The sequence below is a fragment of the Macaca thibetana genome, chromosome 3 (genome assembly GCF_024542745.1).
Source record: "Macaca thibetana thibetana isolate TM-01 chromosome 3, ASM2454274v1, whole genome shotgun sequence".
NCBI classification, from domain to species: Eukaryota; Metazoa; Chordata; class Mammalia; order Primates; family Cercopithecidae; genus Macaca; species Macaca thibetana.
This window is the reverse complement of record NC_065580.1, coordinates 146796186-146808481: the sequence shown is the minus strand read 5'-3', so window position 1 is coordinate 146808481 and position 12296 is coordinate 146796186. Positions and strand designations below refer to the sequence as shown.

The 12296-nt window shown below is 57.6% G+C and overlaps 1 protein-coding gene across 1 annotated transcript in view; it reads right to left on the bottom strand.

Moving 5' to 3' along the window:
* NUDT1 (nudix hydrolase 1) overlaps positions 1-12296 on the bottom strand; it is a 1171653-nt gene that overhangs the window by 856401 nt on the left and 302956 nt on the right. The gene's annotated exons all lie outside the window — the stretch shown is intronic.

Sequence of the window (12296 nt, the reverse complement as noted above, 5' to 3'; positions counted from 1 at the left end):
AGGCCTCTGGCGTTCCGTGGCCTTCTGTCTGTGCCTTTGAGGGTCTCAGGTCTCCTGGAACGTGAGCTGGGTGTGGGGCGTGGAAGGGAGGGTGGGTTGGGGGGCACGGATGGAGCACCGTCTCTGCAGTCACAGCTCTGCTCCTGGCAGCTGTTTGGCCTCGGGCTAGGGCACTTCCCTCTCTGAGCCTTTGGTGGATATGGGCTGCCTGGGGGCCACGTGAGGACTGGAAGGGCCCACCAGTGTGCCTGGGGCAGGGATGAGGGTAGGGGAGCACAGAGGTGCTCTCTTGCCCTCTGCTGATGGCGAGACCCCTGCTGCCTCCCTCTGTACCCCCTGCTCCCGTCGGCTACTCAGGGCCCCCATGGAGGGACAGGGGTTCCCCCAGGTGAGGCCATGGGTCACCTGCACACAGCAGTGAGTGGGGAGTGAGGCCCGTGCTCTGCCTGGCCCCGAGGCCTCTCTTGGCGTCAGGCCACTGGGATCGAGTGTGTTGGTGGAAACGCCTGTGCCTTCCAAGGACCGGGAGGCGGCGGCCGGCAGCAGGGGGACCCTGGAGCCCCCCGGAGACTTCTGCAGGGGGGTCTCACCTGGGTATTGAGGAGTAGGCGTCCCTCGGCGGATGGGCAGGGTGTGCCCTGTTGAAGGAACAGCACAGGCAATGATCTGCGAGCTTGAAGATGTGTGGTGGGGCAGGGTGGGTGATGGAGGGAGAGGGGCTCCATCAGGGCCTGGGCTGGCGGCGACTCTCCAGGTGCAGCGACGTGGCCTCGTTCCTCCGGCACTGGGCGCCTCGGGTGGTTCTGAGCAGAAGCCCCAGGGCCTCTGCTGTGTTAGGAGCATGACACCATGGAGGGCGGTCTGGACTGGGTCCTGGAGCTGAGACTGTGGGTCCCCCTGGGACCTCAGCCCCCTGCTCGCGTCCCAAGGCCGGACCCATGGCAGTGTGGCCTCTTCACCACCAGGGGGAGGCAGAGAGCCACTTAGCGGTGAGGGGCAGCCGGGAACCCGGAATAGCTCCGTTCTCCAGGTAGGGAAAATGAGGCTGGGAGAGGGCTATGGCCTCACGTCACACAGCAAGCGAGGTGGGGCTGGGGCGTGTGGCTGCGTAACATTTTTGAGACCGGAACAGGAAGGGAGTGTTGTCCAGCAAGTCAGGGGCGTGGGCACCTGGGGCTCGGTCCTGCTGTGGACTCACACCCTGGGGTGTCCCACCTCAGGGCCAGGAAGCTTCTGCCCGCACCATCAGCCCCTTGCATCTGGAAACCTCAGAAGCAGCCTTGGGGTACCAGGTAGGCTCCAGGCTGGGTACACAGTTGGTGCTCAGCAATCAGAGCCCCAGCAACAAGTGGTCAGGTCCCCCAGGCACTAAGCCAGCGCTGTGGGATGTCCTTGCTGTCCCCCAGGGGCCCAGCACCTGCAGACCCCGGTGACATCATGGTGAGACAGGCAGGAATGCAGCCCTGGGGCCATGGGCGTTGGCCAGGCCCTGTGATGTCCGTGCTGCAGGAGGCTGTGAGGATGGGCGTGGGACCCTGGAGCAGCCACTCGGGCACAGGTGGGGCTAGCTGTGCCGCCACCCGGTTCCTGCAGAGGCTGCCCCAACCCCAATGTGGAAAGGTTTCAGCCCGGGCCCCACCTACCCTAGACGACGCCCTACAACTTTCAGGGAGGGCAGAGGCACACAGCTCACCAGTGGCCTGGCTGGACGTCACCCACACCTGCCAGAGGCTCCGGGACATCGTCTCGTGCATGTACACGTGGCAAGCGCTCCGTGCACATCAGTGGCTTTCTCTCTGCAGACGTGGCCAGGAACAGCCAGTCTTCCTGAATAGATATGGGGGTGGGTGGGGCCGCAGAAAAGAGGAGGAACTGTTCCCTGACCCGCACTCCCGGCAGCCCCTGTATCTGTGCTGGTCTCAATACTGCAGCCTCAGGTCTGGGGAGCAAGGGCTTGAGGAGTGTTCTGGGCTCAGGGACCAGTGTGGTCCTTCTGGTGAGCTCTAGGGTGGGGAGCTGACACTGGCCCCGTGTGGCTGCAGCAGGAGGGACAAGGAGGGAGGCAAGGCTGGGCCAAGCAGGGTCTCCACTGGGATGCTTGGAATTCGGACTTGGACTTGAGTGGCCCCTCCAGGCCGGGCACAGGGGGCCAGCCCAGCCATTACAGGGCACTGGTCTGTGGGAGGATGGGGGCAGCTGTTCACCCTTTGGGAAAACGGGACAGGCTTGGGCTGCTTCCCAGGAGTTCCTCCAGCGTCACCCCCTGTCATCCTCGCCCCCTCCGCTCCGGCTTCCCGGCCTTGGCCACGGCCATTTGCATTTGCTGGTCCTGCTGCTGGGACCCCTGCGCTCCACACGGCGGGCATCCTGCTGTCTCTGCTTAACTGTGCCCTCTTCAGAGAGGCTCCCTGCCCCCCCCCGATTTACTTATTTCTTTTTAGAGGCAGGGTCTCACTTTGTTGCCCAGACCGGAGTGCAGTGGTGCGATTATGGCTCCCTGCAGCCTTGATCTCCTGGGCTCAAGTGATCCTCCCACTTCAGTCTCCCAAGTAGCTGGGACCCCCAGCCCACACCACAATGCCCAGCTTTTTTTTTTTTCTTTTTTCTTTTTTTGAGACGGAGTCTCGCTCTGTCGCCCAGGCTGGAGTGCAGTGGCGCAATCTCAGCTCACTGCAAGCTCCGCCTCCCAGGTTCACGCCATTCTCCTGCCTCAGCCTCCCGAGTAGCTGGGACTACAGGTGCCCACTGCCACACCTGGCTAATTTTTTTTTCTATTTCTACTAGAGACGGGGTTTCACCATGTTAGCCAGGATGGTCTCGATCTCCCGACCTTGTGATCCGCTCACCTCGACCTCCCAAAGTGCTGGGATTACAGCTGTGAGCCACTGCGCCCGGCCACGCCTAGCTAATTAAAATTTTTTTTTGTAGAAACAGGGTTTTGCCATGTTGCCCAGGCTGGTGTTGAACTCCTGGCCTCAAGCAATCCTCCTGCCTTGGCGTCCCAAAGTGCTGGGATGACAGGCTTGAGCACACGGCCACCCTGGTTTATTTCCAACACTCGGAACTCACCTGTGTTTAGACGCTTGTTTGGGCTTCCTCTCTGTAATGGATCCTCCGGAGGTCCAGGCTCCTCCATCTTTCTGCCACACCGTTCTCAGCGCCTAGAACAGTACCTGGCACACAGCAGGAACCTGCTGAGGATTTGTTGAATGAATGAATGACACCAGGGCTCAAGGCCACTCCAGGACTCAGTCTTCTCACCTGTCATGGGGGCTAGCACCCGGCCCAGAGTTGGTAGCTGGTCCACTGGTCCAGGGAGACAGACCTGCCTGAACCTGACTGGTTTTGTACTTGTGGGACCCCAGGGGCTGCCCCTGCCCTGCCCGGGGTGGAAGGATTAAATTAGGTCACGTGAGTGGTGGAGCCACTGCCAGCGGGCACGCACCAGGCACCTCCTGCCCTACCCGGACTGGCTGAGCAGGGGAGGGACAGGGAGGGACTCGGGAAGAGGGCACAACGTCTCTTGGGGGATTTTCTGGGCATCTCAGAACAGGGGGCCGCCCTGTTCCCTGGGGCCCAGAGAGGGAGCCCAGCCCTGGCCCCGAGTGATGAGGACAGCCCGGCCAGGCCTAAAGACCAACCCCCACCCCGACCTGTGTAGGCTGTGGGGTCCTGGCCCGGGCCTGGGAAAATGTCATAGCTGGGTTGCCCAGCAGGGAGTGGGGGACTGACACGCAGAGCAGACCCCAGTCACTTCCATGGCGGGGGCCCCCTCACCCCTGCGGGCCCGTCTGCCCTGCCCAGGCCTCCTCCTCCAGCCCCGCCCCTGATGCACAGGAACTGGCTTGGCTCTTCCCACAGACAGCACCTCAGCTACCCCCAGACCCCTTTTCAGAGTAGGGCGTTGAGGCCAGAGAGGGGAGGGGCCTTCCCAGGGCGGGCCCGGCTTGGGCTGGGGACAGGGGGGCTACTCCTGGCTGGGGCAAGAGTTGGAGGGGTCTCCGATGGGGGCATGGTCACGCCCTGTACCATGAAGCCCCTCACAGAAACTAGGGAGTCGTGGGCAACACTCTGTTCCTGTGACGGGGGAAACTGAGTCACAGAGTGCCCAGGGCCCCATGGCAGGAGTAGGCAGGGGTTGGTTTTTGTGCCTCGGCCTTTATCTGGGAGGAGGCAGGGAGCAGAGCTCAGACTCCCGAAGTGAGGGCCCCCCATGTGACTCTGCTGCACGGCCCCAGTTGGGGGCTCCCTAGGGGAGGGCCTCTGGGAAGCCCACAGTTACCCCCAAGGTAGCAATGTCTGTGGCCTGCACCTCGGCAGCCTGGCCTCCTTCCAACCTCGGGCGGCCACTGTGAGGGTGTCCGGGAAGCAGGAGCTTTTCCTGGGTCTCCTCTTGGCTTCTTCCTGCCCCTCCACATCCCTCCAGGGCCTCGTGGGGACCCCAGGGCCAGACATGCCCTGCTTCTTGGGTGAATCACGGAGAAGGGGCCTCCTCTGGAGCCCAAGACGCAGGGGGGTGAGGGGGCCTCATCTGGAGCCCAAGATGCAGGGGGCTGAAGAGGCCTCCTCTGGGGCCCAAGATGCAGGGGGCTGACGGCTGCCATGCAGGCTTGCTCACCAGCGGCCATTCCCTGTCAGACTCACTCTCACCTTTGTGGGGCCTGGGTGAGAGCTGAACCCGAAGCTCCCCCAACTTCTCCCTGGATGCCCTGTTTAGCTTTGGGAGGGAGGAGCCTCCCACCTCCACGCCAGGGCTGGGAAGGCCTCAGGAGGACTCAAAGGGAGTTTCAGGGGTGTGTGCTCAGGGAATTCTGGGGTCCTGGGCGCTGGGGCATCAGGTGGGAGGTGGACGTGAGCTCTGGGTGGCCTCCTCGGCCCTGCATACCCCGCCAGGAGGGGCACAACCAGATCATGCATCCAGGTCCCGCTCCTGTCTGCAGACCTCATGCTGGGGGAGCCTCCCTCACCCTGAAGCTGCTTTGGCTCCTACTGGTCTGGAGCTGGGACTCCCAGGGCCCTGCTCCCTGGGGACCCTCCCGGCAGAGGCCTTTGACCAGCTGGCTGTGACGGGTCCTGACACCCCATCTGTCTGTGGGTCCACCTAGGTGTTGCCCCCGGGCCGGCCTGCCCTGACGATCACAGCCCTGCCGTCTCAGGTCACAGTTTTGGATTCTGCGCTAACAAGGTCTCCCAGGTGGGCCAGAAACACTGATGAAGACGGATAGAAAAAACAGCAGCCCACTGGATTATTAATAAAGATAATCACACACACACCTTCGTCGGCAGCCGGCCTGACGCTTTATAAAGCACGTTAGGATGTAATCCAATTGAAACTGCAATATCGAGAACATCTTATCTTATCACAAATTGAAATTATATCATATTCCTCTTTTCTTAAATTAAAAAGCTAAAACCTTTTCGTTTGCTCTCACACAGTTGTGTAAAACTTAATCAGGGGTTTTAACAACATTATATTTCCATATGGGCCATTTCTAGTCTCGACTTACGGGGGAGAACTTTCCGGAAAAGGGGCAATTGGCTTTGTGAGCAGGAGCAGCAGGCCCGGGGCCAGTGCCGGACAAGATGGACTTGGCCTCGTCTGCACACAGGCAGTGGCTGGGATCAGGGTCCGAGGATATACCAGGGACGGTGGAGGGATTTCAGCGGATGCATGTTCCCATTTTAAGAATTGCCACCTTAGGCTGGGCACGGTGGCTCACGCCTGTAATCCCAGCACTTTGGGAGGCCGAGGCGGGTGGATCACGAGGTCAGGAGATCGAGACCATCCTGGCCAACACGGTGAAACTTTGTCTCTAGTAAAAATACAAAAAATTAGCCGGTCATGGTGGCGGGCGCCTGTAGTCCCAGCTACTCAGGAGGTTGAGGCAGGAGAATGGCATGAACCCGGGAGGCAGAGCTTGCAGTGAGCCGAGATGGCGCCACTGCACTCCAGCCTGGGCGACAGAGCGAGACTCCGTCTCAAAAAAAAAAAAAAAAGAATTGCCACACAGTCTCGCTCTGTCACCCAGGCTGGAGTACAGTGGCACCATCTCGGCTCACTGCAACCTCTGCCTCCCGAGTTCAAATGATTCTCCTGCCTCAGCCTCCAAGTAGCAGGGTTAGAGGTATGTGCCACCGCAGCTGGCTAATTTTTGTAGTTTTAGTAGAGACAGAGTTTCACCATGTTGGCCAGGCTGGTCTCGAACTCCTGACCTCAGGTGATCTGCCAGCCTCAGCCTCCCAAAATGCTGGGATGACAGGCGTGAGCCACTGTGCCCGGGCGCCTTAAATATTTAAGAGGCAGGAGGATGCAGTCACACAAGTCACAGCAAGTTGAAAGCCGAGGAGAGCAGAGGAGGCAGGCCCGGGAACACAGTCCCAGGAAACCACCCTCGGGGCTGGGGGCACTGAGGCTGTGTCTGAGGCTAAGTGGCCTGGAGGCCCAGAGGATGGGGACCCGGCCTGCAGGGGCGGGCTTGGAAGCAAAGACTTTCTGCTTCAGTTTTGCACTTCAATAAGGCCCTTTCCCTGGTAGCCGAAAGCAGCTGCTGGGGCTTTCGAGGTCCCTGAGATGAAAAGAAGCCGTCAGGCTACCAATTACAAAAAAGAAGCCGTCAGGCTACCAATTACAAAAATGTGGCCGGGCGCGGTGGCTCAAGCCTGTAATCCCAGTGCTTTGGGAAGCCGGGACGGGCGGATCAAGAGGTCAGGAGATCGAGACCATCCTGGCTAACACGGTGAAACCCTGTCTCTACTAAAAAATACAAAAAACTAGCCGGGCGAGGCAGTGGGCGCCTGTAGTCCCAGCTACTCGGGAGGCTGAGGCAGGAAAATGGCGTAAACCTGGGAGGCGGAGCTTGCAGTGAGCTGAGATCCGGCCACTGCACTCCAGCCTGGGCAACAGAGCGAGACTCCGTCTCAAAAAAAAAAAAAAAAAGTATTTATTCATTTATTTATTTTTGGGACAGGGTCTTGCTCTGTTGCCCAGGCTGGAGTCCAGTGGTGTGATCATAGCTCACTGCAGCCTTGACCTCCTGGACTCAAGCAATCCTCCCACCTCAGCCTCCTGAGTGGCTGGGACTATAGGTGTGCATCACACCTGGCTAATTTTTTAACTTCTTATACAGATGGGGTCTCACTCTGTTGCCCAGTCTGGTCTTGACCTGCTGGACTCAAGCAATCTTCCTGCTTCAGCCTCCCCAAGTGCTGGGATTACAGGCATGAGCCACTGTGTCCGGCTAATTGTTGTATTTTTTTTTTTTTTAATAATTGGGGTCTTGCTATGTTGCCCAAGCTGGTCTCAAACTCCTGGGCTCAAGTGATCCTCCTGCCTCAGCCTCCCAAGTAGCTGAGGCTGCAAGCGTGAGTCACCGCACCTGGCTCTTGCTTCATTCCTTTTACTTTTTTTTTTTTTAATGCAGCTACTAGAAAATTGAAAATGACAGGTGCGGCCCACTCACTGTGGCTCGGGTTCCGTTTCTGTGGACAGGGCTGTTCTGGCACACTGCAGGGTCTCCTGAGATCCTGCTCACCATTTTTGGGGTGTCTGCTATCATGGTAGCTCCTCCCTCTGTCCCTGTCCTGTTTTCTCCCACACGATTTCCTGGGTCTGAGCGTTCCCCTCCACTGGCCCCCGACTCCAGGACTCTCCTGTCTCCCCAACCTCCCCTCCCCACCCAAGTGAGTTCGGTGTTTTGGCGGCCCCTGCAGAAGCCCTCTGGGGTCTCCTGTTATACTCCAGGCTAAGTCCAGCTTCACAGCAGGACCCCGTCCCCCAGGACCCCATCCCCCCAGGACCCCATACCCCTGGAACCCCATCCCCCCAGGACCCCATCCCCCCAGGCCCACACACCCCCCATGGGTTGAAACTAGTGGGTGCTGGTCGCAGGGAGATTTTATCCTGTGGACGCTGCCCACAGTCACATCACTGAAGGTCCAGGTGGGCAGCCTCGGCCTGCCGTCGGCGATCTCCCGGAAATGTCTGTTCATCCTTTCATCCTTCATTCCATCCTTTTTGTTCTCGAGGCAGAGTCTCGCTCTGTCACCCAGGATGGAGCGCAGTGGCACGATCTTGGCTCACCGCAGCCTCCGCCTCCCGAGTTCAAGCGATTCTCCTGCCTCAGCCTCTGGAGTAGCTGGGATTACAGGTGTGCACCACCACGCCCGGCTAACTTTTGTATTTTTCGTAGAGATGGGGTTTCACCATGTTGGTCAGGCTGGTCTCAAGCCCCTGACCTCAGGCGATCCACCTAGCTCGGCCTCCCAAAGTGCTGGGATTACAGGCATGAGCCACCGCGCCCGGCTCCTTTGTTCCGTTCCTTTAATTGAGCCTCTCCTCCATGCCAGGCCACCCGCTGGTACTGCAGCCCCACGCCAGCAAGAGACCCACCAGCTCCTGTCCTCGAGGACACTGGTGGAGGCATAAAGAGGATGGCAGTCCTGGGGGACGGGGCTCTGCAGGGACGTGGGGCCCTGGGGAGGGTGCGGAGGGGAGGGAGAGGCAGCCTGGTGGGAGGGCTGTGGCTGAGCCAGGCAGGGGCCCCGAGGCCAGGGAGGGTTGCAAGCTCTGGCCAAGCATGGACTCCGTCCGAGTGGAGAGGCTGGGAGAGGTCAGAGGGGCAGGATGGTGGGGTGGGGCCCAGAGAGCGTTAGGTGGAGAGACATGGGACCAGGGTGGTCTTCTATGCCAGCTCTGGCTGTGAGTGTGAAGGTCCAGGGGGCAGAAACCAAGGACGCATGACCCCCTCACTGACATGGAGGGTCCATCAGATGTGGCCTGCTCTATCCTCATTGGCCAGAATATAGTCACCTGGCCAGGCAAGGCTGCAAGGTATCCATTATCATTGGCCAGAATGTGGTCACATGGCCAGGCTGGGCTGCAAGGGATGCTGGGGAATGTAGTTCTCTCTGGGGCTTGCCATGGAGGCTAAAAGGGGAGGTAGGGAATAGATATTGGGGATGCATGAGCGATGTCTGGCTGCAGTGACAAAGTACCACAAATGGGGGGCTTCAAGGAACAGTTAGACTTCTAGAGGCCAGAGTCTGAGATCGAGATGTGGGCAGGAGGCCAGGTGTGGGGGCTCATGCCTGTCATTCCAGCACTTTGGGAGACCAAGGCAGGTGGATCACCTGAGGTCAGAGGTTTGAGACCAGCCTGGCCAACATGACAGAACCCTGTCTCTATGAAAAATACAAAAATTAGCCAAGCATGCTGGTGCACACCTATAATCCCAGCTATTTGGAGACTGAGCCGGGAAAATCGCTTGAACCCGGGAGGCAGAGATGGCAGTGAACCGAGATCAGGCCACCGCACTCCAGCCTGGGTGACAGAGCAAGACTCTGTATCAAAAAAAGAAAAAAAGAAAAGAAAAAAGATTAGCCAGGCATGGTGGCATGCACTTGTATTCTCAGCTACTCAGGAAGCTGAGAGGGGAGGATTGCTAGAGCCTGGGAGTTTGAGGCTGCAGTGAGTCACGATTGTGCCATTGCACTCCAGCCTGGGTGACAGAGCAAGATCCTGTCTCAAAAACAAACAAACAAAAGATGTGGGCCTTGCTCCCTCCAGAGGCTCTAGAGAAGGATCCTCCCTGCCTCTTACAGCTCCTGGTGGCTCCAGGTGTCCCTGACTCATGGCACCATCACTGCAGTCTCTGCCTCTGTCACCATCACCTGGCCTCTTTCTCTGTGTTTTTGTGCCTAAGCTTCTCTTTTCTTCTAAAGACACCAGTCTTTGGATTAGAGCCCACCTTAAATCCAAGATGAACTCATCTCAAGAGCCTTAACTAATCACATCTGCAAGCACCCTACCTACAAATAAGGTCACATCCTGAGGTTCCAGGTAGACATGAAGTTTTGGGGGACATATTCAACCTACTACATATGGGATAATAATCCTCTTTGTTTAAACTTTCTCAGGTTTTCTGATATTTGTAGATGAGCGCATCCTAACGGATATAGAATTTGGTTCCAGGAGTGGGGTGTTAAAGTCACAGAACCTAAGATGAGGAATTGTCTGAGTGAAGGGCGCAGGGCACCGGGCAGTAAGGGCCCCACCATCCTGGCTGGGAATTTGGCTGTCACTGTGATGGACTCATGTACAATTACATACAGCTGTTACCTATGGTACTTTGGGTCCCAGACTTCATATTCATCAAGGCTGAGGAAGCAGCAAAAACATATTCAGCATACTGATATCATTGTGATATCATTGACTACTTCCTGTGGCTTTCAGTAAGATATTATTATTATTATTGAGACAGAGTCTTGCTCTGTCACCCAGACCAGAGTGCAGTGGTGTGATCTTGGCTCACTGCAACCTCTGCCTCCTGGGTTCAAGTGATTCTCCTGCCTCAGTCTCCCAATAGGTGGGATTTACAGGTGTGGCACCACCATGCCATGCTAACATTTTGTATTTTTAGTAAAGATGGGGTCGTGCCATATTGGTCAGGCTGGTCTCGAACCCCTGACCTCAAGTGATCTGCCTGCCTTGGCCTCCCAAAGTGCTGAGATTAAAAGCATGAGCCACTGTGCCTGGCCAGTAAGGTCTTATAAGAGATAGTTGCCGGATGCGGTGGCTCATGCCTGTAATCCCAGCACTTTGGGAGGCCGAGGCAGGTAGATCACGAGGAGAGAAGTTTGAGAGCAGCCTGACCAACATGGTGAAACCCTGTCTCTAGGCCGGGCGCGGTGGCTCACGCCTGTAATCCCAGCACTTTGGGAGGCTGAGGCGGGCAGATCTCGAGGTCAGGAGATCGAGACCATCCTGGCTAACATGGTGAAGCCCCGTCTCTACTAAAAATACAAAATTAGCTGGGCAGGGCGGCGGGTGCCTGTAATACCAGCTACTCAGGAGACTGAGGCAGGAGAATCGCTTGAACCCAGGAGGCGGAGGTTGCAGTGAGCCAAGATCATGCCACTACACTCCAGCCTGGGCGACAGAGTGAGACTTCATCTCAGAAAAAAAAAAAAAGAGAGAGAGAGAGAGAGTTGAGTTTGGGTTGAAAGTATCCAATCTGAAAGCTCAAGGCAGGAATTAGGGATTTGCTAAGGGAACCCTTCTTTCTGGCTTCAGGGAACCCTTCTTTCTGAAGCCAGACACCTGACTGAATAAGGGTTCCATGAGGCAGTGATTTGCTGTGGTGAGAAAGGCAGTTCGTGTGGTCCAAGCTACAGCTGGTACTAGCAGAGGAAAGAAAATCAAGGCTTAGCAGAAGAAAGTCTCAGGATTCTAGGTCCCCTGGAAACCTCTTGTTGAGAAAATAGTATGATTATGTTGAAGACACGGCCCCCAACTTTGCTGGATGCCATCTGGTATTTGGGGTGCCATGGTGGTACTCGGGACTCACAGTGCCACAGCAGCCAGTTTGAGACCATGAGGGATGGTAAGGCCGTCAAGCAGAGATGAGCTGGGCAGAACCAGGGAAGGCTCCTGGGTCTTTGCTGACCTCCTGTTGGTGTCACTGAGCCCTGAATTAGCAAATCTAGGACCTTCTTACATGTAGATTTCTTGTTGGGAAGGATAATAAATCCAGCGTTGTGTAAGCCTCTTTGACTTGAATTTCCTGAGAGCCAAGTCAACACCCTAGTGGTTTCCATTGACATCCTTCAACTTCCCACACCATCTACGCTGGGGCCTGGGGGTTGTCCAGTCCAGTCCCGTCCACTCCCTTGAAGCCAGCGGCGACGCTGAGGCCCAGGAAGCAGAGTTGCCGTCCCATCCCTGACCAGGGCAGAGCCACTGGCCCAGCCTCCTGCGTCCTCCTGCACTGCGGCCCTCCCCGGGTCTGCAGGGGGTCTGGGGCCACTTCCCTGTTGTGGGACCTTTGCAGGACCCTGTTTTCCACGGAAATGAGGACAACAGTGACAATGATATGCCTCCCCAGGCGTATCCCCTTCTTCTGACCTTGGTTCTGCCAGCCCCCAGGAGGGTGGGCGGGATGGGGCTGGGGAAGGTGGGCTTGACGGCTTCTCCACGTGCTGCTCCTGCCCCCTCTTCCCCCTCACTCCCCCTCTTTCCCCTCTCACTCCCACCTCAATATGTCTCTCTCTCGTCTCTCCCTCTCTCTCTGTCTCTCTCTCCCTCTCTGTCTCTCTCCCTCTCTCTGTATCTCCCTCCGTCTCCCTCTCTCCCTCCCTCTCTCTCTCTTTCTGTCCCTCCCTGTCTCTCCCTCCCTTTCTGTCTCTCCATCTCTGTCTCTCCCTCTCTCTCTGTCTCTCTCTCCCTCTCTGTCTCTCTTTCCCTCCCTCTCTCTGTCTCTCCACCCCTCTCTCTCTCTCCCTCTGTCTCTCCCTCCCTC